The sequence below is a fragment of the Microtus pennsylvanicus genome, chromosome 7 (assembly GCF_037038515.1).
Source record: "Microtus pennsylvanicus isolate mMicPen1 chromosome 7, mMicPen1.hap1, whole genome shotgun sequence".
Lineage (NCBI taxonomy): Eukaryota > Metazoa > Chordata > Mammalia > Rodentia > Cricetidae > Microtus > Microtus pennsylvanicus.
This window is the reverse complement of record NC_134585.1, coordinates 88,969,710-88,997,412: the sequence shown is the minus strand read 5'-3', so window position 1 is coordinate 88,997,412 and position 27,703 is coordinate 88,969,710. Positions and strand designations below refer to the sequence as shown.

Sequence of the window (27,703 nt, the reverse complement as noted above, 5' to 3'; positions counted from 1 at the left end):
GTTAAAATACGAACAGACTATCACTACACAAGAACCTGCAGAATCCTTCAGTGTCTTCCTCGGCTAAAGAGAACTGCTTTACCAAAGGGCAAGGCGTCCCTGAGCAGCGCAGCTGGTGACTGAACAAGGTGGGGTGTAACAGTACACAGTACACGCTTTTCCTCTGAGGCAGGGAACCGGCCAGTCACAGTTCTGTAGAGCACCCCATAGGCAGACCACGGCTTTGTTGAACCCATACACATGTCCCGTTTCTCCTCCTGTTCTCCTCTGCTTCTTTCTTCCATGGGTACTGATGCCTGATGGGGGTCTAGCACCCGAAATTGTCTCATATCTTCCCCTAGAGAACACAGAGCGGCAGCATTTCCGCTGCCACAGATCTTCCCTCCACAATCTTAAGTCAAAAAATGTAATCTTATTTGCCAAATGACAGAAAAGAAAAGAAAAGTCGCTTCCATGGTGCTTTCCGTGCTCTGTGGAAAGCAGAAACAGGGCATTGTCTGGGCCAAAATGGAGCAACCAGTCTCCCCTGGTCCAAACACTTCCTATTGGTCGCCTGCCTCAGATAATTACTGCAAAAGCTGTTTTTTTTTTTGTTTCAGTTACGGTAAAACTCTGGATGTTAGCCAAATCCGCTAAGAGTTCAAAAGTACAAAGCTCTTTAGGAGGCTTTTCCTTTTTTAAATATTTTTTCAGAGGTTAAAAATTAAATTTCAGGGGAGCCTGTGGAATGAACATGAGTCTTTGTGGAGACGGCCGGCGCACCTCCAGCATGAAGCTTGCTCTCTTTCTTCTGTTACATTTGCTCCTCCACTTGAGTTCTTACAAGGTGAGTGACGCCAGCGTCAGGGAATTCTCTTAAGGAGACGTTTGGAAGGTTATAAAAATATAGGAAAGTCCTTAAAAGATGTGATTTAGACTTAAATATAACTTTAGGTTAGTTGTTAGGAATGCAAATATACAGTAGCAGTCGTCTTTATTAGCATCTTGTTGAGAGGAGTTTAAGGAAACAGTCTTTTGATACTTGTGCATGCTCATTATTATTGAGCCGAACAAGAGCATCCTTGATTCATTGCTATAAGTTATTGTTCTATTAAATCAGTAAACATTCACTGTGCATCCACCTGTAAGGCATGGTGATAGGAAGATAAGACTGATTCTTCTTATAGTATCCTTTTAAGGAAATTAGAGAGAGATGATTAACTATGTCAAAGGGAAAATAATAAGCAAGACTTAAAGTACATGTGAAAATGCAAAACAAGGGATAATGAATATATATATATATATATACATATATTCTTTACTTGCAATGGTATCACATCCTGATGAACCCATCATATATTGAAAGTATTGTAAGTGGGAAATGTATTTAATGTAGCTGAGCTTCCCAGTGTAGCCTATTTTAATCATGCTCAAAGCACACTGTCCTAAAGTTGGACAGAATTACCTAATAAATGCCCATTTTATAAAGCACGAATTATCTTATGCAGTTTGTTGAAGACAGTTCTGTGTACTGGGCATTTGTATACATATTGTATACATGTCAGGGTGTCAAAACACAGTGTCTAGGATACACTGGCAAGACAATATTGCTCACCTGATGATCATGCGGCAGATGGGGAGTTGTGACCCAATCTTTCACCAGGATTTCCCCACCATCACTAGTCTAAGAAAGATCAAAATTTGTAGCATAGTTTTCTCCTGAATATGTATCATTTTCATACTATTGTAAAGAAAGGGGTTATAAAATATCTCTCTACACCTAATTGGCAAACAGTGAAAACACCAGTTGGCAAATAACTTTAGTGAGAGGACAATTCACCCGAAGCCTAAAGGTCAGGAAGAGACTGTGGGAGGGGGAGGGATTTATGCCAGACCCGTCATTCCAGACTCAAGCTGGTCTTCGGTGAGAAAGAAGGATGCTTTGCGGTCCTTTCAGGAAGAAAAGAGAGCAGATATTTGAAGTGTCGCTTTTCCCCCAGATAAGCAAGTCTAGCCCATCAGAGTGAAGCCTCTGCAGTCTCTTAAAGAGATAAAGCTGCAGCAGTGCACGGTCTCTTAAGACTAAACATGTTTAAGACACTTTATCTGTTGATGACTGTCAACTGGGGTGATCAAGGAACTTTGAGATAGCATTGCCAAAATGTTTTGTCTTCATGCAGCTTGAAGAAGCAACAATGTAACAAAAAGCTAGTTATGAGAACAGGATTATGTATTTGGCGTGTACCATTTAAAATGTTATTATTATATTTATAAAGTGGGACTAAGCTAAACACTTATTTATAAAGTGCATTGAATTACAGAATATTTTGCTATAAAAGTACACATATGTGCATAGATATATAGACACAGACGCATAGATGTATCGCATAACTGCTTCTACATATGACAAGTAAGAGGTTCTTCCAGTGTTTGTGTCAAAGATTTTACAGTTGTTGTCTCTGGGTATTGGGTTTGCTGGTGGTTTATATTTCCTAGGTTTTTAAATTTCACAACTCAAAAAAACCTTTTTTTTAAAAAAAAAATATGTGTTTATTTATTATGTATGCAATATTCTGTCTGTGTGTATGCCTGCAAGCCAGAAGAGGGCACCAGACCCCATTACAGATGGTTGTGAGCCACCATGTGGTTCCTGGGAATTGAACTCAGGACCTCTGGAAGAGAAGTTAGTGCTCTTAGCCTCTGAGCCATCTCTCCAGCCCCCTCAAAAAAAACTTTTTTGTTAAAACATTTATAATTAGAAATTTCATTAAAAATATTTCTATCCTGTTCTAGTCTCATTCCTGCTACCATGATAAATGCCCTGACCAAAAGCTTCTTTGAAAGGAAGGGTTTGTTTACTTCTAATTTTAGGGTATAGCCCATAATTGTGGAAAAGCCAACACTGGGAAGTCAAGCACCACATCTGTGGTCGAGAGCAGAGAGAATAAACACACGAATCCTTGCTCGCTCTCAGCTAAACTCCCCGGGGTACACTGTTGTAGACCCATTTCCTATGGGATGATGCCGCCTGCAAAGACGGGGTCTTTCCACATCTCTTAGCAACCAAGACCAATCCCTTGCAGAGATATGCAGACACGCACTTCACTCTGGCCCACCTGATCTACAGCGTTGGTCGTCGAGAGTCTCTTCTCCTAACTCCAGATCAGGCAAAGTTGGCAGGTGAAACTAGCCAATACGGCCCCATGGGTTCCTGGAATAAATTTAAAAACAAGATAAACACTAATACTACCCCCTTGAAGAAAGAAAAAGTGTCTTTTTTATATTGAACAGTCTTCCAGAAATAAGGTTTTTGTCAGTGTTTTAAGAGCTGGCGTTTGGGACCACCTAAGTAGCTCTATGAGTAAAGACACTTGCCACCAAAGCTCATGACCTGAGTTTGATCCCTCATGGTGCGAGAAGAGAACAAACTCTCACAAGTTGCCCTCTGGGCCGTGGCTCATGTACCTCACTATCCACAAAAACATGGGTGCAGTGAAATAAAAGCACAGTTAATATGAAATTTGCAAAAATCTCAGAAGTTAAAAAAATAGTTTATGAAAGAAAGTGAAATTTTTATTTCACCTTTTATAATGTACCTTATTACAGAGGCAACCTAAATGTGTTCAAATAGCTTAAAACTGTGTTTTCAAAACGAAATTCCAGTCAGCTGGAAGACATTTTTGCTATTTTTAATGCTAGAGGTGGATTTCTTCCTAGGGAAGAAATACCCCTGCCCTTTTTTGGTTTCCTTAAACCAGAGCATCATGATAGATGATGTGAAAATAATTAAGTCAACGAGGACTGACTGTAAAATACACATAAGTTGCTTTTAAGAACCAAGAAAGAATGTTACTAAACGGGACACTAGGTTCTCCACAGGAGTTTCTCCCCCCTCCCATTACTAAGCCCTTTCAGAGACCCCAAGAGGCCCTTATCCAGGCTTCACCTCTCCATCTCCCTAACTCATCCTTTTTCCTTCTATGTAACAGAAAAGGAGGGGTATGCCCTTGGGGTCCTAGAGCATCAGCTGGGACCTTCCTTTGCACCTGTAATGTACCAGTCTGTGGAGACCCACTGAGGGGTATATTAACCAGGTGGAAATTAAACATGGGCGAATTTCCAGTACTCACTGAAAAATTCCCTCCCGAAACTATTCTATATGGTTCTGCGTTTTATTATTTTCATTTTTGTCTTCATATTCTTTACTATATTTCTAAATTCCTACACCTCCACTCTGGTATTTTTGTCGAGGCTGGCCCTGACACCTAAGAAGCTAGTCTTTAAGCCAGATGGTGGTGGCACACACCTTTAATCCCAGCACTCGGGAGGCAGAGGCAGGCGGATCTCTGGGAGTTCGAGGCCAGCCTGGTCTACAAGATACAAGAGCTAGTTCTGGGACGGGCACCAAAGCTACAGAGAAACCCTGTCTCGAAAAAGCATAAAAAAAAAAAAAGCTAGACTTTACCACTCAGGGCTTTAGCGACTGCTGAGCTTCTTTTTCATGAGTCAAAGAAATTAACCTTTGGGTCACCCACCACCATCTTTTCCCACCACAACCTGTCCCATCTCTTACCCTATAAAGGCTTACAAACCTTACCTCCTTCTCGAGTTCTTTCCCTCCAAGTGACACTAGTGGAAGATGCCACACTCACTTTTTCAATCCTGCCCACTCCACAATATCTCACATCTTCTCCCTCAACCTAATCCTGACTATCCTCCATCTCATTCCTGCATAGAAACCTCAGAGGAACTACTGCCCCACCCCTCAGACACACAGGAGGACACATTGCCTCATGCCACTTATGCCTGGCACACAGATGGCCCCTCCTGTTTATATGAGGGAACCCATAGGGCAGGCTTGCCATAGTGTCAGATACTGAGGTGGGGCTGGCACAGGCACTCCCCGCCCATACAACTAACCAGCAGGCTGAATTAGTAGCCCTCACCCGTGCCTTCCAATTGGCACAGGGACAATCCTTAAATGTTTACACAGACTCCAAATATGCTTTTCCTATTCTCCCAGCCCATGCTGCTATCTGGAAAGAGCACAGGCTTCTTGCAACAAAAGGAGGATCCATAACTAACTCAGGCCACATTATAGCCTTGTTAAAAGCCTCCCATCTCCCCCAAACTATAGGAATATACTATAGGAATATACCATAGGAATATACCATAGGAATATACTATAGGAATGTACTATAGAAATGTACTATAGGAATATACTATAGGAATGAACTATAGGAATATACTATAGGAATGTACTATAGGAATATACTATAGGAATATACCATAGGAATGTACTATAGGAATATACTATAAGAATGTACTATAGGAATATACTATAAGAATGTACTATAGGAATGTACCATAGGAATGTACTATAGGAATATACTATAGGAATGTACTATAGGAATATACTATAGGAATGTACTATAGGAATATACTATAGGAATGTACCATAGGAATTTACTATAGGAATATACTATAGGAATGTACTATAGAAATATACTATAGGAATGTACTATAGGAATGTACTATAGGAATATACTATAGGAATATACCATAGGAATATACTGTAGGAATGTACTATAGGAATATACTATAGGAATGTACTATAGGAATATACTATAGGAATATACTATCACTGCCAGTCTCATCAGACTGACAGCTCCTTCCAGGAAAAAAACGAGCTGACCAAGCAGCCAGGGCAGCAGCCCTCCAGGGCCTAGACTTACCTCAATCACCTCAGGGGGTACACCCACATTCTCACAATCACCCCCTGATACTACGCAAATTTTGTCCTACCAACATCAGCTCTTTCATCCTAATAGTCAGGCTCTGTCTCATTTTGTCAAGGCTCACCTCCAACCCAACCCCGAGGACTTAGTGTTCTTAAAAACTATCCTTGCCTCTTATAAAATCTGTCAAAAGTCAGATTCCACAGATCAGGCACAGCAGAAAGAGATCTGACTGCCAGAAACATTGTTCGCTGGCCTCCATGCATTGTTCGCATGCCAGCCATGGCTCAGACACACCTGCCACTCCCCCACATACACAACACAGAAAAGAGAGTACTTATTTTTTTGTATGGGCATTTGTGCCTGATTGTATGTGTTCAAGACACATATGTAGGAGCCTGAGGAGGTCCAGAGAGGGCAGAGTGGGTCCCCTGGACCAGAAACACAGACTCGGGTCATCCCAAATACCATGTCCCCATATAGCGTCAGCCTCATGGTGTTTCTGTAAAAGAGAACAGAGAAAACCATACATCAAGAGTCTTGTAAATTGCAGTGGTGGAGACATGAGGTAGGCAGGTTCGACCGAAGCTGGAGACCTCTGCTGTAGGGCTGGCTCTCTTGCTGCCTGGCTTCTCTGACTTCGTATTGGCAGAAGACAGGGGTCTGTGGCTATGCACCAAAACCAGCCACAAGGCAGTTAGGCCACGGCGGTGAGCAGCCATAGGCTATTTGGGGTGGGAGATAATACAAAATGATTTGTCTCTGGTCCTGCAACACTCCATCCAGCAAGAAAGTTCACCAAGCCAACGGGGAGAAGGAGATGGGTGTGGTGTTACCCCTGGGTGTCAGTTGGGGGCGTGGTCTATGCAGATGAGGGTCGCGCAGGGGCTGCTGCATCCGCAACCTCTGCGGAAATGCTAGGGGTTTCTACCCGGGCGGCGTGGAAGAGAGCGCGGGTCTGCTGGTGGCAGCGGGGAGCATGAATCAATCCTGGAAAAAGCGGAGAAGTGACCGTGAGTTCAGAGCGCAGGGCCGGTGGGGCTGAGTGGGGGCTGCGGGTGAAAAAACATACTTACCTGGCAGGGGAGATACCATGATCACATAGGTGGTTTTCCCAGGGCGAGGCTTACCCATTGCACTTGGGGTGTGTTGACCCCTGCGATTTCCCCAAATGCGGGAAACTCGACTGCATAATTTTTGCTAGTGGGGGACTGCGTTCGCGCTCTCCCCCTCTTATTTTCTTTTTAAAAAGAGAGGTAGCTATTGTTTCTTTCTCCTTACAGTCTCCTTTTATTTCCCTTAGTATGTGTCTAGGTGGCTGATTTTGCCTTAAGTGATCTTTTCTTATCTTAGATTTTGGCCTGGTAGTTAACACCTTCCTTGACTCCGCACACCTCTAGCTGAAAGACATCAACCGTTGCTAAGAAGCAATTCTTCTGGTTAATTAAAAACAAAACGAAACCCCCCTCGTGGTTTTATATATCCCTAAACATAAGCTCCAGTCTCTTCATAGTCACCATTCTCGCGGAGACGTCCTGAGTTCCACCCGGCTCCGCCTCAGATCCCTGCGGTGTGTGGTCACAGTCGCATCCACCCCTGTCTCAATCTTCAAGTCCCTCCTTCTCCTACCCGTCTGTACCGCCTGAGCACTGGCACCGCACTGGCCTTTCCCACGCGGGGCCGCGCCGAGGCTCCAGCACACACCTGGGGTGACCAGCTCCTCGCGTGCCCGTGCTCCAGGTTTGCAAAGGATCGGACCCTAAGCTCACTTGGTCTCCTTCGCGGAGTCCTATTGGGAGCCTGGACCGTAAGTCCGCCAGCGTGGAATCCCCGTGGCCCCGACACCCGGGTAGCTCCGGGGTCCCAGCGTCCCAGAGGCGCCGGGTCCATAACGTTCTCGTGAGCTCGGGAAGCGGCCGTGGAACACGCGGATGCTCGGCTCCCGCAAGGTGGGCCACCCAGGTGTGGCCGCCGCAGTGAAGCCGAAATCACATAGGAGACACGGCAGAGCCTTATGAACTGTGGCTGTGGCACAGTCGGTTAGTGGGTTCTAGTGTTGATCACAAGATTGGTGGTTCAAAGCCACCCAGGAATTACAACTTTTGGGCGTCTAACTTTTCCAAATTTGCAGCCACTTGTGTGCTAACTTGGCAACTGGAAAGTGCACATCCCTACATCCTTCTCAGAAATTCCCGAAGCCCACGAAAAACCCAGCTCATGTACTTAGGACCTTCCTTACCTGTCACATGCTGTCTCTTTATGGCCTGGCCTCTGGCAGGAAAAACAACAAAGCTAATTTTTTGGGGAGTGGGAAGGAAAATTATGGACAACAAGTCACCAAAGCACAGGAAACGGGCCAGATTTTAATAAAATAGGTAAACTTTCCACCAATGGCTAAAGATATGCATATGACAATTCATATGCATATAATTAGGCGACCACAGCCTAATTCGTAATCACAAAACCCTGGAACCGATTTATTTCGAAAACCATGGGATGTGGAAAAACCAAAATAAATCACAGAAACGGGCAGGCCCGGCTGTGTTTGGTATGGAGTCTGGGGACTGGCGGTGACGGTTTTGGTCTCTGCCGGTGGGCGGCGTCTAGGGAAGGCTTTGGACCTCTAGTTCGCCCCCTCCCCAGGTGGCCCAGCCACCACGGAGAGGAGGGCAATGAAAGGCTGTCACGTGCTTGGGGGAAATACTACACCTGCAGGAGTGGTATCGATCCACAGACTTCAGTTAGCGACTGCCCTCACCACCCAACCTAGGCACGGACGCGTGCCCTTGGCACCACTCCCAACCCAGCGGCTTTAGAGAAAACATTTCCGCAGCACAGGCCGGTCCGCGCCGGGCTGAGCTTGACTGAGGCTTGGGTGAGCATCCGCTATAGAGCACATCACTCGGTGTGGCTCGCTGTGATCGTATAGTGGTTAGTACTCTGCATTGGGGCTGCAGTAACCTCGGTTCGAATCCGAGTCACGGCAATTATCGTCCTTCCCGTCTGGTGTGCTGCTTTCTTGGCCCCGTGTCCCCATGCCTAGCTAATATCTTGACACAGACTCCAGTCTCCCAGTCTCCCTAGTTCAAGTAGTGCTGACATGGAGGAACTCAAACACTATTATTACAGTTTGCAGTTTGGAGTCTTCACTGTCGATCACGCTGTCTCAGGTGGAAACACAAAATTGCCTTCATTGTCAATCACCCTGAGACCAGGGCATAGTAAGCACCATCTTTGAGCAACACCGCTACCCCTGGTTTTGATGCAGGCTCATTCTGAATGTTCCTATCTGGTATTTTGTTTTAGTAATAAAACATTAGTGGGAAAGCTTGTTTTCTATGTTCTGCCCTCCCCATTACTAGTGATGGCTCCTAGTAATGGAGTCTCAACTGGCCATCTCCTTCACCAGGCTTCATTCCAGTGGTAGGACTGGGCTGCATTCAATTCCAAAAACTGCAAGTGGGTTCCATTGCTGAGGTAACATCCACACATGGAACATGGGGAAGTCAAGCTGGGTCATACAGGAAGCCTGCATCCCTACTTTCTAGTCTCTTGGCTGAGGGAAGGTACTCTGTGGGCGATTGAAAGAGAAAAGCAGACACCAACCAACCCAGTCACAAAACCTTTGACGTACAAAATGTCCTGCCTACAAAATATGAAAGACAATGGTGGCACAGAACGTGTGGGAATAGTCAACCGGTGTCTGATTTGACTTCAGGCCCACTCCACAAGAAGGAACCCACACCCAGCACTTGCTTGGGTAACCAAGAACCAGAGTAGATGATAGATAGATAGTAGATAGGCCAGTAGCAGATAGCCCAGAGACCTAGGGTAAAACTAACACTACTGGTCTAAAAAAAAAGGGTTTTCCCTAGGTCTCTGGGCTATCTGCTATCTATCTATCTATCTATCTGTCTATCTATCTATCTATCTATCTATCTATCTATCTATCTATCTATCTATTTATCCGTCCGTCCGTCCGTCCGTCCGTCCATCCATCCATCCATCCATCCATCCATCCATCCATCCATCCATCTATCTATCTATCTATCTATCTATCTATCTATCTATCTATCTATCGTTTATCTACCATCTCTCTCCCTTTTTCTGTCTTACACAGAAACACTCTCCACAGGCTCCTTTTACTTCAGCTAGTCATAAGGCTCCTCCAAATATTGCTTAGTTAGACTATCAAGAGGGGTTCCTTACCCCACCTCTACCCCCAGCAGGGTCTTCTCAAATTCTGCATTTCATTAGACAGTCCTAACCTGCACTGTCATCCTAGATGAGAGGTGAAGAAAATCCGTTCCAGTCTGAAAGTCAGCGATGCTGGGGCTGGGTCCGGAACCTATGTGAGCCCTGCATGGATGTGTGGCAGCCTAAGACAATTAGCATGCCTACTTCATAGACCTGTCCCTACAGGTCTCAAGAAACTTCTGTCTTTGGTTGCGGTGATCCAATCTATTAGCAGAGCACATATGACTGGGAGGAGAAAGTTAAGAGCAGGGATTGGAGAGGTGGCTCATGCATTAAGAGCTCTTTTGGCTGTCTAAGAAGACACACAGGACAGCAAATAAACGTCTTTAACGTGCATGCCGGGTGACATCCACTGCCCTCATCTGGCTACTTTGGGAATTGCATGTATGTAGTGGCAAAACACCCACAATAGAAATAAAAGCACCACAAAATGACTCAACATGTCTTGGAGGACATTATTTCTGCTGGGCGGTTATCATTTTTGCATATCACCCACGTTTCAAGAAAACCAGAGAAAGACTGCTTTCCATTTCCTTATTTTTTGTACACTCTTTTGTTGAATGTTCTCATTTCCCGAGAGGCCAGGAACAATGTAGTTGTGTGATGTCGGACGCCCCTCTGTATGCTGTGAATATGTTTTACTGCCATTGCTTAATAAAGAAGCTGATTTGGCCAAGGGTCAAGCAGATTATAGCTACGCAGGAAATCCAAACAGAGATACAGAGAGAAGGAAGACAGAGTCTAGGAGATGCCATGTAGCCAGCCACTGGAGGAGTGGGATGCCAGAGAATTAGTGGTAAATCACAGCCATGTGGCAATGCACAGATTAATAGAAATGGGTCCATTTAAATGTAAGAATTAGCTAGTAATAAGCCTGAGTCATTTGCCAACAATTATAATTAATATTAAGCCTCAGAGTAATTATAAGCATCAATCGGACAGCGCAGAACACAGAAAACCCTCGGCTACAGTTAATTGTGTTTTCCTTTAGTTTTCTCTGCATGATGATGTCATGAACGTGTTGTACAGTGTGTGTACCAAATTCTACTGACGCTGAATATATGACCCCGAGGATGCGATATGTCTAGTTTCTCTGTAGACTGCTGAATATACACAGAGCAGGCCATGCCATCCGTATCCATATCCAAGGTGCCATCTGCCTGTGTAGCCCATGGCTGGGAAATCATTGTGCAGCCCAAGTGGCCTGGAACTTGCTGATACAGATCCATGCCTGTGAGTTGTGGGTTTACAGGAGTGTGACAGCTCGCCTGACTAAAGAAGAGTCTTAAGAGTGGGAAGTTGGAAATTGCTTTTTATTCATAAAGCATTCATTTATTCAATGGGGGCTTTAAGACAGAGGTCATTATAGACAGTGTGTAACCTTAACAAACTATTAAAACAATGGAAAGAACAAAATAAATAACAAAAGATAACAAAACCTTACACTAAGATGAAGAAAACCAAAAAAACTAATGCAGATATCCCAATATATAAACCAAACCAAAACAATCTAAAACATAACAAAAACTACCAACCAAACAAAATTAAGCAAAATTCCCACTTTCCTTTGGAATTTTCTTTAAGTAAAAGGAAATCAATAACATGAGACAAGAGGAAGTGGATTAGTCTCTGTAGGGAATTATCATCACCAACACTTGTGTGTGATATGGGGTCAGCGTCAGCTCTGCAGTAGAGAGAGAATCTTAGGCTTTGGGTGTGGTCTATCTGGATAGCAGTGTGACAGAGTCTTCCTTGTCAGATTCCACATCACATATGGAGTCAGCTTGCCAAAGCCCTTGACAGTAGCTGACAGATTAACTCTTGTTCACCCACATAACTCCCTCCATGTTGTTTTACCCACACCAGGGCCACTAGGTGATGGATGTTAGGTTTCTGTGTAATTCATGGGGTGTCCTCTGAATCTCAAGCTTATTTATGATGTAGTCTTTTCTCTGGATGTGAGCCAACAGAGGTGGATCAGATTGCGGCTGGATCCTCTGATGGTAGGTTGATGTTTTCCTCAATGCTAAGTTCACAGCAGAAAGGATGTGGCTTTTTCAGAGGAGGCGTGGATCCTGGAGAGTAGAATGTCATGCCTTCAAGGCGTCTCTGGCTTCCTCCTGCCTTCTCAGTTCTCTTAAGAGGTGCTGTCAGAGAAGAAGTGGACATCAGACATAGAAACTGTCTCTCTGGGGCATAGGCAAGAAAAAAAAATCAGGACCTATTCAACTTTAGTAAAATAAAGTCAAGGAAGAAAACCCACACCATGAATATCCAGGTTGGTGGGAATGGGGCTCCATGGTGGCTCACTTGCCTGGCACATCGTGTTCCTGCTGCAGCAGCTCCATCTGCAGGAGCCTCTCCTCCTGGGCTGTGGTTTCTTCCAGTTCATGCTGGAGATGTTCAGATCTAGAGGAGATGGACAGCTAGGACGGAGGCCTGGTGGGGCCCTGCCATGCCAGCTTTTGAGCCCCCACTAGCTACACAATCCAGCGTCACCTTTTAGCTGAGCTCATTCCCTGTTTCCCCCAAGGGAAAAGGCTCACAGAGACCCTGGGCTGGATGTTTTCTCAACTTTTAAAAACTGCTAAAAGTTGAACTGGAAAATACACTGTGCTGACTAGAAAAAAAAGAGTATATTTTCCCAACAGCCCCAAAAACATTAATTTGGAGAAATGTCAATGTCTGAGTCACAGTTCAGGAAAGATAATCCGGGCCATGATTGGATACCAGGTCAATGTGAACAACCTGTAAAACTCCATGTCTGCCCTCTAGTGGAGCCTACACAACATTGCAGAGAAGGCTCTGATTATTCCTACAGCTCAGAACCTGCATGGGGTTAATTTGTCAGCTCCTAATCTGTTTATGGCCAGAGTAAATCTTCTCACAGGAAACTGATGAACCCTGCAGAGAGCCTGCAACCAGCAGGAGTGGGCTGCATTCAAATCAGCCACAGACTAGAAACTTCTCTCTCAATGTGACAATCCTGAAGGAAAATAAAGTGGCAGAGGACACACTGTCCCTCACAATTGACCTCCTGCTTCTCACAAGAAGGGGACACGATCCTCAAAAGACCAATAACCAAACATATTGTTTCTTGGACAAAAGTTCCTGGTATTAGCCAACTCGATACTCTGAGGTATTCTTTCCCTGGCTGTGGCTGGGAGCCTTGCCAAATGAATAAAACCCAAAGAGGACAGAGATCCAGGTACAGGGGATCCACTAGGCTCCATCTTCCGCCAGTCTGTGCTCCTACCTCGTCTGGGACTCCGTGAAGTGATGCTGCAGCTTTCCTGCTGAGTCCTTTTGCTGGGTAACCAGTTTTCTCGGCTTCAGTAGGGAATGAAGATGTTTCTCCAGTCTTTGTTGTTCCTAATCATTAGAAAATTGTGTTCTTAGGACAGGGTTGTCTGCACCCACGTAAACATGTGTGCATGCATGCACACAGACACACACAAACACACACACTCCTGAACACACAGAAGTACATGGATGCACACATACAAGCACACTGCATTGCATCCACATGTAGTTCCTAGCGAACACTAATGGAGGAAGAGATCACCTGGGATCGTATAGAGAAGAGAGTTAACTTTCATTAGCCCACACCCTCTCCACCTTTATCCTAACCCAGGCACAGGGATGGGGTGATGTGGTGAGAATTGTGAACTCTGTCTCTGTTTTGGTAAGTTTTCATTCTATTTCTACTTTGTATGTGTGGGTGTTTTGCCTGCCTGTGTGTCTATGCACTACATGCACGCCTGGTCCCTGGGAGAAGAACACAGTGGACAGAGCAGTCAATGTAGTGCTTGCCTTAGAAACCCAAGCCACAAAATGGTGGATGCCAGGGTTCCTTCACCCAGTTAGCCACGCTTGCATAGCAAGTTTTCCAGACTGTACAATAAAGGCTTAGTTCCGTGGTACAGGACCACTGCCTGGTGGTGGACCAGCCCCCTGCTCTCACTCAGTGCTTCCCAGTGACTCCAAGGGGGGCAGCTTCCTCCAAAAGGAACTCTCTGAACCACAGGTTACCTCAATTTTGGCCTAATGAGTTCAAGGAATGAGTTCAGAAAACCGAAAATCTCTACAACCAGGAGTCAAATAAACCTTTCCGTCTAGTAAGATGATTATGTCGGGGATTTCTCTAAGTAACTGAAGGCTGACTGACTCATGGCCAAATGAGTGCATGTATTATTTCCTGCTTAACAGTATTCCATGAAAGGGCCTGATTTCACTGAAGTTTTACTCATCAATGATGGGCATTTGAATATTTTCTGGTTTGGCGGTGCTCTGAGGAATGTTTCTATAACCCAGGTGTCCCCTAGATTCTCTGTGGACCCTTCCTTCCCATTCTGGGATCACCGGGTCATCTTGAGACTGCAATCCAAGTTTCTGAAAAATTATACATAGCTTCTCCCAGGGCTACACCATTTTACAACATAGCAATGCCAGGGGGGTCCTCATTTCTGCCAACGTTCATCAGGCCAACTTTAACTCAGTGTAAAGAAGCTGGGAATGAAAGCAGCTTCTGAGCGCTGTAGACACAACATGCAGTGAGTGCTTTAGACTATGATGAGCCTAAGTGGGCCGCACTAAGACAGCCTGTTCTCACAGCCCAGCATGGCTATGGGACTCTGCTGGAGGGAGACTCCTCTGCAGTTCAGAATTTCATTTATTTATTTATTTATGTTCAGAATTTCTTTTTTTTTTTCTTCAAGACAGGGTTTCTCTGTGGTTTTGGAGCCTGTCCTGGAACTAGCTCTTGTAGACCAGGCTGGTCTCGAACTCACAGAGATCCGCCTGCCTCTGCCTCCCGAGTGCTGGGATTAAAGGCGTGCGCCACCACCGCCAGGCTTGTTCAGAATTTCTTAAAGAATAAAATCCAGGCCAAGATCCAAGGACAAAGCCAACTGAACCAAGATTAGACAAAGGTGAAAGAAAAATGGTAGCAGGCAATGATGAAAAGAAGAACAAAACAGGATGCAGGAAAGTCGTTAGTGGACAGTCACCTTTCACCCAGAGCAGAGAAGGACACACATCCTCAACTGGTCTTTCCTGTCAGGTTCTGTGTTGTGAAGCCAACGAGACAAACGAGACATTTCCTGGGAGGTTACCTCAGTTCGGTGAAAGGAAAGAAGTCTTTTGTTTTCAAGAAAGCTCTGGGGTTTGAATTTTTGTATTATAAAACACATTAATTCCAAAATAGTGAAAATGTGTAAAAGTTGAGAGAAAACACCAAGTCCTTTCTCTTTCTTACCAAAAGAACCATTTAGAAATAAGATGATGAGGCAGAAAAAGATAGGAAGCTCTACCTGTGTGGAGATGGGAGATCCAAAGAGCTCTGGCCTGGTAGCTTAAGCGGAACAGAAATATTCTGTTCTAGCAAGCAAATGATCCCCAGCCCCTTGTCCTCACTCACACACTCACTCAAAGCTCTGTGATTCTCCCTATGTGGCTCCCAGCATAGAACCCTTCCTACCGTACTGACATGTAGGTGTGTGAAATGTGATTTACTAATCTCCCTCAATGGACTGCAGCTTCTACCAGAGCAGGATGATTTGTTTTCCAGTCAGGTTGTGTGTTCCAAGAGGTTACTCCCCAGAGAGACTTGTGAAGGATCCCAGATATGAACGATTAGACGGAATGGAGGTGGTCGGCTGGGTAACTGAGTGGACGGTTACATGATGGTGTACATATGTGTGTGTGTGCGATTAGATAGGTGAGCAGCTTGCTCCTGCTGCCTCAGCTTACCTGCTGCTGCTTGCTCCAGAGGTTATAGATCTTCTTATGGGCCCCCTCACAGAGCCTCCTTGTCTCCTCACAGGACTCTTGCAGGGAAATCTGCTCTGCTTTCAGCTTTCTCTTGTCTTCGTTCAACATGTCCACTTTTTCCTTCATCTGTGTCCATTCCCCCAGAAGCCGGCTGTGGAGGGTGCTTAACCATCACAAGCAATGATGAGCTCCAGTCCACCTCCATCTGCCACTCCTACCTACTAATACCACCTTCCCTGCAAGGTCCCATGTCCTCAGATAGCACCAGACTGCAGACCACATTAGCCAGGCCAGTGTCCCCCAGGTGATGCACCTCTAAGAACTCTGCACCCCCAACACACACCGGTCCTACACTGATCATGGTATTGGGAGACCATCATCAGGTATAGAGCAAACATGGTCTGAGGGAGGACAGAGGACCCAAGGTGAATACATTCCACATCTGTGTCCCATAGCAACAGGCTATGTAAGCCCCTGTCAGAGTCCCAGAGACCATTCATGGTGCAAACCATGTTTTCTATCTAGAAGCTCTGGAAGCTGACAGGATCACGTTGGGAGGGGCTCTGGGAACTCCTTGCACTTGGGAGAAATCAGTCTGGGAGGACAAGTACAAGGTAAACAAGCTAGAACCACAGCCCTCACTTTGGTTCAAAGGCAAAGTGGGGGAAGAAGCTATCCTTCCGAAGTACAGGGGTCCCATCCAATCAGACACTCACCGGTAGGAGTTGATCTTCTCAGTCAGCTCCTTGGACTTGTATGAGCTCTCTCTAATTTCCTTGTGGAATTTCTCCAGCTCTGACATCTCTTTCTGATGATCCATTTTCAGCTCCTCAAGCTCAGATTTCAGCCTATGGTAGAGCATGGGCCCAGGAACAAAGAACCCCATGAACACAGGAATTACGGCTGGGTCTTGAATTATCCTAGTCCACTGGATGTCACATCCTGAATCCTAGGTACTAGGACCTGTTGATGTTTCTTAGACTTGCTAAGCTGCCCCAGTGGCAGAAAGGCAGAGCGTCAAGAGACAGACAGGGCTACATGAGCTTCTTTAGTAGGCCTGGAGGAACAAACTAGCTCTTTTTAAGATGTCCCAGGAGTCTGTGCCACAGGTCTAGGCCTACATGAAACCTGTAATGACATGTCTCCTGTCTTCAGAAAAAAAATGTTTATTCTGTGTTCCTGTTTTCACAGGGATGCCCAGAACTCATAATCAGGATTTCCATGGAGGAAACCATACAGTACAATGACTTTATAAACTCCCCAGGGAATTCCATTCAGTCACCAAGGCAACCTCGACGAATGAGGGCAGGGATGCTCAAAGTGGGACTCTCTGGCCTCAGCACTTATATCACCTGAAACTCTGAGTCAAACAAATCATCGGCCCTACTACCAATCTCTGACTCACAGCATCTGGACGGACACACACACAAACACACACTATAAGGGAACCCCTCAGAGACAGTACAGAACACACTCAGACATCACAGCACAAAGAAGATTTAGTGACTCAGAGGAGCAATCATTGAATGGGGGGGGGGGAGCTGCCTCTGAATCAGGCAAGGGCTGAAGGCAAGCAATGGTTTTTTTTTTCTTCCAGCCGTGGGTTTTAATGAGATAAGGGGAAGTCTGTGCTAGGATGAGTTGGTGAGACCTGATTGGACAGGTAAGCCAGAACAGCCAAATAATGAATTTTGATTTCTGGACCTCGGTGTTTGTCTTCAGGAATGAGTCAGTGGCCAACGAAGGAATGAGCCCTGGGGACTAATTTTAGGAATGCAATTAAATGTTTTATCAAGGGAGAGGGAAGGGAAAAAGGCAAAACCTGTCACTGCAATATTGGCAATGTTTGGGCCTCTTAGCCTTCACCCACATAAACCCATACAGAATTAGGATGTCAGAAATAGGCAGGTAGGTGGCGTTATCTCAGAGTACAAGAAACAAGAGCAGATGGCTTCCCAGATGAGCTGCAGGCCTCCCAATAACACACTGAGATGGACCTAGTGGACCAGGCCCTGCTCTCCGAGCAACCAGCAAGAAATCACCCAGTCAAAAACAAAGACTCCCCATGAACTCAGCCCCAGCATCTCCCACAAGCCAACACCTATCCAGGCCTCTTTGAAATGCACGTTGTGAGCTCACACACTACTGCCCCATCCATAGAATGTGACTCAGGCCGCAGGCTCTGCTTTTCAGTAAGTGGAGGCAGAGCAGCCTGTGTCCTCATCTCACTCCTGCCCAGGCTTCAGTTCTGCCTCTCAGATGCACATGGGAAAAGTAGTTTGGCCAGGAGGACACTTTGGAGGTGCAGCCTCAAGTGACATGAGGAATGAGGGGTGGACACAGGAGGGTCAAGACAGTCACCAGAGAACTGGACATAATGACTACCTGTTGTCCAAATCATTGTTGGTATAATTGGCCAGGATTGCACGAAGTTCATTCCTCTCATTGGTCATCATCTGGAGCTGAAGGGTCAGTTCATCGACCTTGTTCATCTCCTGCTCCTGCTCAGTGACGGAGGTTGAGGTTGATGTTTTTCCAGCACTCCCTGTAGGTAGAAAAACATTAGTGAATTTGTCCAGTTAGATGGTACGGGGCCGTGAGAGATCATGTTGAGTCCCAAAAAGAGGCCTAAGGAAGAGGGAATGCATAAAGACCCCCAAAGAACAGAACAACTGTCCTCAAGTTGGGACCCATAAGCCATGTCTCCTTCCCCAATCACCATTGCTAGATATTTCCATTAACATTTAGAAATGTTATTTTCAGCTGGGTGACTTTTGTTTATGCTGCATTTGTTTAACTCTGTGAAGGTGTGTTACTGTGCCTGTCTAAAATAAAGAGATGTTCAGCCAATAGCGAGACAGGAGCAGGGATAGGTGGGACTAGCAGGCAGAGTGTGTAAACAGAAGGTGAACTCTGAGAGGAAAATAAGGAGGAGCCCAAGAAGAAGACGGGAGGACTCAAGGAGCCAGCTACTAACTCACTCAACAGCTATGGAGTAAGAGCGAAAGTGAGATTTACAGAAAAGAGAGATAAAATCCCAGAGGCAAAAGGTAGTCAAGGCAAAAGATAATTTAAGTCAAGAAAAGCTGACAAGAAACATCCCAAGGTAAGTATATAAAGCCTCTCTGTGTGATTTATTTGGGATCTTGGTAGTGGGTCCCCCAAGAAAGCCAAAAGAGTAAAATATCCCACAACACATCAGTCCCTACTGCAGCCCCACTGACCCTAGGAGGTACAGGCTAGCCCAGTCATGCTGGTTTCAAAATGTCAGCTCCTGTCTGATGAGATGCAGGAAGGTCCTGATGCCCTCGTGAATTTCACCTCCCAGACCAGCTAACTTGTGTCCAAGACTAAAAGCAACCGAAGGTCTCAGACCTGAGTGCAGGGATGGGGAGTTTCCCTTCCTGATATTCACATCAGATACCCATGGAACCTACAGATATCCATTGAGGAGAAAGTGCAGGAACACCCAACCTTGACGACTCACAGTGACACTGTCTCCTGCTGCATTCTTTCCCACTCAGAATTATAGTAAGGAGCTCCCAGCACAATGGCCGCAGCCTTGACCATTCCTAACTCTTGGCAGAAATCCTCCAATTGTGGTCTGCTCTTTAGGAACCCAGAGAAGAAGCATAGGCCCATTGCTTCAGATGGTCCCACCTACCAAACCCCATTTCTAGAAGGTCCCATTTGAGTCTCACCTTCTTCTTAGAAAACCAGAGATCACTCTTCCAGTTGGTGTACTTAGTCTTGTACATATCTCTTGGTGAACCGTATAAACAATAAATGCCTCTAGGGCAGTTGGCATTGCCACCACACTGGTGTTGCCATGGAAGATGCCAAGCGCTCTCCAGGATACAACAGAATGTTCAGACAAGAGACTGAACATTTTGGAATCATCATCTATCTGATAGATAGCTTTTTCCCAATTCACAAAAAACCAAGCTACCCTTTCCAGGAGCCTTCCCTGAGTCACAGCCAAAGCTCTTCAGCACCTCTTCCTTTCAATCCAGAGGTCTCCCCGATTATTAGAATCTAGTTCATTCTAATTCACAAGCTCATCCTGGGTGGAGGACAAGATTTACTTTCCAGAGACTTCCCAGGAATGGCTCTTGCCATCCCTAAGACGACTAATCAATAAGATGAGAAATAAAGGATGCTAAGACATTAGCCCAGGATGATGGGGAAGGAAGATCAGATCCATACAGTGGACAAGCACATCAGAGAAGACCCATGGGACTGAAACATTGTATGGGGCGGTGGGGGATTGGGGGTGTCCTTTCAGAACAATAATAAATCACATGGGTAATAATGGAAAATTGATCGAAAGCTTCAGAAGAATACTTTCCAGACCTCACAGTGTTAGCAAAGGCATGATCAACTGTTCATAGGTGAGGCTGAATATACCTAAGGCCTGGGCATCCCCAGGGGAGCCCCCAGACACCAGGAACAAACACTTCCAGGAAGAGTGATAGCCCATTCCTGCACTCTGGTTAGAGGAGAGATGATTGGCTAGCGAGAGGAGAGGAATTCAGAAACCTTAGGGGTCACTGACATGCAGCAATAATTGGTGGCTCCTGCCCTGCAAGGGGTTGTGATGTAAAATGTGAGAACCTACTGCTTTGTCCGGGGGACTTTACTCTCCCTGTTTTTAGTGACACAGAAGCAAAAGAAATCCAGTGACGGTGAAGGGCAGGGCTGGAACTGGAACCTCGGTGATCCTTCTGTGCTTCCCTCACACAGGCAGAGGGAAAGCAGAGGGCCCCCAGCACAGCAGTTGAAGCCTTGACCATCCCTGGCTCTCTGCCAAACACACCATCCGAAATCCTCGACTCTGGATCTGCTCTTTAGTAACTCAGAAAAGCAGAGAAGACTCCCACCTCCTGAGTCCCACTCCTGAAAGGATCAACTTAAGCCTTCCTCTTCAGGAATCTCTCTGTCCCCTGCCCAGGACTCACTGCGCTTTCTCCAGAACCATTTATTTCTTGATGTGTGACTCAGAGACTGAAGGCCATCTTCCCCGTGCCTCTCTCTGGCCTCCCTGCGCTCTCCATCCTGTCTCCCAAGCAGCCTGTTCAGTCGTGTCAGCATGGCTGTGGGTGAACCACACAGGCACTGAACGAATGCCTCAAGGGCAGTTGGCGTTGCCACAACACTGGTGACATCACAGAATTCCAGGCTCTCCAGGATACAGTAGAATGTCCAGGTGGGAGACTGCTGACGTCATATGATACACATTATTTTACATACAGAATTATTTACACTGTTTGCCTAACCATCTTTCTTCTCTAGACTAAAACATAAAGATTCATCATGAAAGAAATCTGGGGTAGAAGCATGTGGTTGTACAAAAGCCAATGGGATGAAGCCTTCAAGTCTCTTGTTTTACTCAGCAGCATCTACGAGAAAGCACCCCAAGAGAAAAAAACATTATTGTTTTTATGACAGTTTGATATCACCCAGACTCAGCCATCAGTCAGTCCAATGTTGGCATGATGAGCAAACCACAGCTGTGGCCTTGGAACCAGGGATGGTAGTTACCCATGGGTTATTTACCCACTGCCATCAACAAATGCTCAACCCAGTAGTGACAGGTCTAATACTGTGTCCACAAGATGGAACACTTCATCAAAGAGACCAAGTACCAACTCAGCGGCTGACTACATCTGATCCTGCTACATCTGACCTAGAGACAGGAGTCATATATTATCATGTATCTATAATATGTCGATATATATTGATATGTAATATCAATATTTATCGATATATATTATATATAATATATATTATCACATATATATTATCACCACAGGAGATGTGTTTGAGAGATGGGTGTGCCTCTTGGGTCTATGGGCCTAGTTAGTAGCATGAGTCAAAGAACCTCAGAGTATTCACATCTTCCAGCAAGAGAGTCCACATAAGAACCTGTCTGGCAAGGGTATTCTTGTGACAGCAAAAGAGCTACACGAATCGGCCTACGCTCGTGTATCCCTCTGATCACATACCACACCCACAACAGACAGTAGCATTAGAGGGCCTGCTGACTGCAGAGCTGAGGTTCGGGTTAATAGCTTACTGAGAAAACTGTTGCTATCTTCTGCATTTGATGATGGCCTCTTATTTAACATTGTGTTTCAAGTAGAAAGAAAACCTGTGTCTGGTAACATCCAAGGGATATAGGTAGGAATGACCATGCTTCCCATCACTCAGTGATCAGCTGGGTATTCAATGCTTCCTGTTCTTACTACTGTAGACTCTCTGGAGTTTGAGAGAGGTCCTGGTCCCCAAAAGTACTTTCACCGGGGGTACAGTAAGGATACTCTTGAGCCAGAAGGGATAGCAGATACCTGTAATCCTAGCGCTCAGAAGACAGAGCAAAGAGGCTCCCTGTAAGTTTGAGACCATCTTGGTATGCATAGTCAGTCACTGAAAATAATATGTAAGCAATTCCCTAAGTCTATAATCTACTATTACATGGATGACATTTTATTATCTGATTCAAATGTAGATACTTTAGAAAGAATGTTTAAAAAAGTAAAGAAAGTTTTACCTAAATGGTGAATACAAATTGCTCCTGAAAAGATTCAGAGAGGAGATTCTGTTAATTACCTAGGTTACAGAATAGGTTTACAGAAGATTAGAACACAAAAGGCACAAATTAGGAGAGACCAGTTGTGGACTCTAAATGACTTTCAAAGATTGTTAGGAGACATTTCCAGTCTACGACCAGCTGTTGGGATAATACCTGATCTAGTAATTCATTAAACAAAACCTTAGATGGTGACAAAGACATAAATAGTCCCAGAGAATTAACAGCTGAAGCAGAAAAGGAATTGATGATTGTTGAGGAGAAATTATAGGAGGCACATGTGGATAGGGTGAATCCAAATCTTAATTGTGTTCTAGTCATATTGCCTTCCAGAATTTCTCCCACAGGAATTTTAATGCAGAGGAATGATATTACCTTAGAATGGATCTTTTTACCACAGAAATCAAGTAAAAAATTAAAAACTTATATGGAAAAAGTCTCTGAATTAATTATAAAAGGTAAATTGAGCATTCATCAACTAGCAGGTAGAGTCCCAGCAGAGATTATAGTACCTTTCACTACTGATGAAATAAAAATGTTATGGTAAGGCAATGAATCATAGCAAAGAGTTTGTGTTAATATTTTGGGAGAAATTAATAGCAATTATCCCAAAAGCGATAGACTTAACCTGATAAAGAGAACTTCTTGGATTCTTGCCAGAATTGCATGTGATGCACCAATAACCGGAGCCTGTACATTTTATACAGATGCAAATAAATCAGGGAATGCAGGTTACAAATCAGAAGAATTAAGTAAGGTGAAACAAAGCACTTATAATTCTGTCCAGAAGGCAGAATTATATGCTATTCTTTGGTGCTAAGGGATTTTAAAGAACCTCTCAATATAGTTACTGATTCATAATATGCAGAAAGAGTTGCCTTGCATATTGAAACCACTGAATTTATACCAGATGATACAGAATTGACTTCATTATCCATTCATATACAAGAAAAATCAGGAATAGGCATTGTCCTATATACATAACACACATCCATCTCATATGGGTCTGCCAGGTCCCCTAGCACAAGGTAATGCAGAAATTGATCAATTACTGATTGGAAGCATATTGCAGGCCTCAGAATTTCATGACAAACATCATGTCAATAGCAACGGTTTAAAGAAAGTTTTCTATTACATTGGCAACAAGCTAAGGAGATTATAAAGAGATGTCCTATTTGCTCTTTCTATAACTAAACACTGTTGCCTGCAGGGAGTAACCCAAAGGGTACTCAAAGCAATGAGATCTGGAAGATAGATGTGTTCCACTTTATGGAATTTGGAAAATTAAAATATGTTCACCACACCATACACGCGTATTCAGGTTTTCAATGGGCAACTGCCTTGAGTTCAGAAAAGGCTGATTCGGTAATTACACACTTATTAGAAGTTATGGCCATCATGGGTATTCCTGCACAAATAAAGACAGACAATGGTACAGCCTATATATCTAAGAAAATGAAACAATTTTTTGCTTATTATAATATAATTCATGTTACTTGTATGCCAAATAATCCTACAGGTCAGTCAGTTATAGAAAGGTCAAATTGAATTATATAAGATATGCTAAACAAACAGAAAGGGATGGAAAATACCCCCAGAAATAGATTGCATAATGCTTTATTAACCTTGAATTTTCTTAACACTAATGAGAAAGGAACAATGGCAGCAGAGATAATGGAAAAAAAACCTTCTGAATTGAATCAATCAGTATATTTCAAGGCAGTGTTGACCTCACAATGGAAACTGGGAGATGTGCTACGTTGGGGAAAAGGTTTCTCCCTTGTTTCCACAGGAGAAGAAAAACTATGAAAACCATCAAAATTAGTAAAGATTTGCTTTGAAAAAGAGAAACCTCTTGAGAAAGAGAAATGATGGATCATCTGCAGTGGTAACAACCATATAGGTGGTAAGGAAATCATATAGGGTTGGGGCAGGGTTCTGCTCTTGTCTTTACAGGAAAATACATATCTTCAAAAATTCAAGAGACCCTGGATGTTTGGATGCTGACAGAAGGAAAAATAACTATCCAATAAGGATTATCAAGAAAAAGGAATATGACTTATGAGGACAGGTGATCAAAACATATACATATACATACATACATATATATATATATGAATATATAGAGCTGGATTTGGAGTTGGACAATGGCTCTGTCCTTCTCTAAATCCAAGTGTGTTGTTAAAAGGAACATTCAGAGTTCCTGTCTTATGTCAGGAGCCATCTGGTATGGGACAGAAGGAAGATTTTAGGAAAAATTTTACTTTCTCTATGCCTATTTTGTCTATATTGTATTCTTCATTGAATGTATGTTTATATGAATGATGTTTAAGTTTTTCACAATGAACAATAGAGTTTACTAAAGACGCTTTTCCTGCAGTAATCTTTGAAGTTTCCAGTAAGAAGATGGAGCCCCACAGCAACAATTCCATCTGGTTGAGATGTCATCATGATGCCGACAGCGCTACTACAAGACTGTTTTTTGAATACCAGCTGCTGAAATGATGCACCTTCTCACGACGTTCTGGCCAGAACTCCAAATAAGAACTTTGTAAAAAGCCCTATTAACGACTCAGAAATCATTATACTAGACAGTAATCTTGAAACTTAACCATCATTTTACTTTTACAAAATCCTCTAAAAAGAACATCACTCTCATGACAACTGGAAGCAATTCTAGAAGACGACGTCCCCTCTCCCAACAAAGTTTGTTCTCAGGGCTGGGGATACTGTTTAAGGGGTTGTTGACTATTACTTGTCTAAGGTAGAGGGTTAGGGTGGAAGCTATGTAGGCTCAAAAGAATAAAACAGGGGAAAGTTGAATGGGATAATAGATAATTTAGTGTGAACTTATTCACTAACAATAATAGTGGGTAACAGAGCGAATACTTGTGAGCTATTATTTATGGATAATTTACATTGGTATACTTTTTTGTATATTGATACAAGTTCAAATTATATTTGTTATTTCTGTTTACAATATTTGTACACCTATGCAAAGTTATTCTGTCAGATTGTATACATGTATGTTTCTATCTCTCTTTAGGACATTTTGTATATTGATACAAATTTTAGGGTATATTTTCACATTGCATTATATATTATTCTTACCTCTGATCAAGATACTTATATATTGCTTACATTTTAAGATCATTGTCCTCATTTGTTGCACATTTGTTTACAGATTATTTAATATTTTGACATGAAGTCTTAATCTTAAATTATATAGGTATTAAATATTATAGGTCAATAGTTGTTCATGTTTGTTATACACATAGTTAGAATAATTAGGTTCCTTAGATACATAGAGATTGTATTCTGCCTAGATAGGTAATCTTCAACCACTTCAAAGATCTGTAGAACATGGCATTCAAATAATTTAGGGTTCTTTTGAACCCTAAGAGACATGATTGCTCCTGACAGCACCAATCTATGCCCAAGAGAATGTTGAGCACCAAAGACACTCCACTCTGAGTTTGTTTTCTTCTTGGCACAATTAGCTTTTGGGCAAGGAACTGCCCATGCCTCAGCCACTGACAAAGTACATGGTATCTGCTGGATAAGCAGGACACAAGGAAAAGGACTGCCAAACCCTGCCAAGACAGGGTAAGACAGTTCTGAAAAATGGTCTGTCAGTTACACTAGGCCTTAGCCAAAGTTGGTTGCTTTAACATTGCAAATGAGACTTTGGGTGATTGCTCAGGTAGCCAATTGTCTCTGTGATATATTGCTCACTTTGGAAGCTGCTTGATTGCACTTCCTGCCTACTCAAGTAATATTATCTCCCTTCTCAGGCTTTCGATGGGGTTGAAGATTAGATAGTCATGGTTACCATCCAATTATGGTTTAGCCAAGCCTATTTCCAATGCAATACTTAGACTCTTGGAATAGAATATCTATTCACATTTTTCATGTGTTCCTTGCTTAACATTGTTGGTTGTAATTTTATACTTGATATCTGTTCCTATTGTATATAGTTTTGTATTGCTCTTATTTAGACAAAAGGGGGAGGTGACGGGGAATCTTTGCCAACCAATTATCTTTAAGAGGTGGTACCAAGTTAGGGTGTGCTTTCTGGGACCAGGAGAAAAACAGTGCATGGCCCAGGTGCCCTCTCTCTGTGTGGTTCCCTCACAGCACAGCTGAGCTTGGACTTCTCGTTCCTGTCTTATGAGTTTTCCCCTTATAATAAATAAAAACACATTTTATCTTTTAACTAGCCTGGTTATTCCCAGAATTGAGCTAACTTCTACAGTGCACATTGGACTCTGTGTCTAGAAACCAGGAAGAAAGAAGGGAAGCCTGGGTGTTGATGGGGTAATTGGCCCAGCAGAAGCAGAGCTCATATTATCACAGCAGGACAGGGTGTGGGTGGGAGGAGTGTCTCGTGTGCGTGACTGCTAGAATGCCTGTTTTGACAGTACAGGGACAAACACAGCAACTTTGAGCTGAGCATGGAAGTCAGGACTTCAGCCCATTCCTGGAAGAGGCTGTGGGTCATTCCATCAGGTAAGCCACTGAAGCCACAGAGGTCAAGCTCAGAGGGAAGGGAATAAGGAATCAATAAAGAGGAGACAGCATAGAAGCATTAACTGTGGGTTCAACATTAGCCATCATGTCCGAGTCAGGGAAGTTTTCCCGATAATGCCCTCTTGTGAGGTTTCTGTCAGGAAGAAGAGGCCCATGGGAATTCTGGAAGAACTGCTTCTGGAATAGACATGGAAGGAGTTCAAAAGGTACCAGCAGGGGACCAGAGGACACAGCTGAGGCGCCGGATATGCCCTTCAGGGAAGGACTGACAGCTGCCTGTGCAGTGTGCTAGGAAACCCCCGATGACAAGAATGCAGCATGACTAGGAAAAACCCAGAGACAGGTATTGGAGTTCAAGCTGAAGATCAAAAAAGCAAAGCAGCCAAGCCACGAGAGAGTTCTTACCTCTACCAAGGCTCAAACAATGGGGGCGATCTGTCTTCAGCGTGAATGTAGACGGCAATGCTCGCCACCAAACCTCCGACTTATCTTCTTCTCTCTGCCCAACAACATCACACCTGTCTCCACCTCCCTAGTGCTGGGATTGTTTGCCATCACTGCCTGGCCTCTAGTGTCTTAGCTCTGCCTTCTGCTCTTCAGGCAAGCTTTATTTGTTAAAATACGAACAGAATATCACTACACAAGAACCTGCAGAATCCTTCAGTGTCTTCCTCGGCTAAAGAGAACTGCTTTAACCAAAGGGCAAGGCGTCCCTGAGCAGCGCAGCTGGTGACTGAACAAGGTGGGGTGTAACAGTACACAGTACACGCTTTTCCTCTGAGGCAGGGAACCGGCCAATCATAGTTCTCCAGACCACCCCATATGCAGACCACGGCTT

General features: G+C 44.1%; 1 long non-coding RNA gene and 2 other non-coding genes across 3 annotated transcripts; all 3 read left to right on the top strand.

Annotated features, from left to right (window-relative positions):
• The first annotated feature begins 600 nt into the window (after positions 1 to 600).
• On the top strand, positions 601 to 25,225 carry LOC142853831 (uncharacterized). Its single transcript, XR_012911267.1, has 4 exons — positions 601 to 826; positions 20,490 to 20,952; positions 24,128 to 24,406; positions 24,716 to 25,225. It is a non-coding gene; the product is annotated as an uncharacterized LOC142853831 (long non-coding RNA).
• Positions 6,786 to 6,949, top strand: LOC142855204 (U1 spliceosomal RNA). The gene has a single exon (XR_012911467.1). It is a non-coding gene; the product is annotated as a U1 spliceosomal RNA (small nuclear RNA).
• Trnap-ggg (transfer RNA proline (anticodon GGG)) lies at positions 8,632 to 8,703 on the top strand. Its single transcript has one exon. It is a non-coding gene; the product is annotated as a tRNA-Pro (tRNA).
• Positions 25,226 to 27,703: the final 2,478 nt, after the last annotated feature.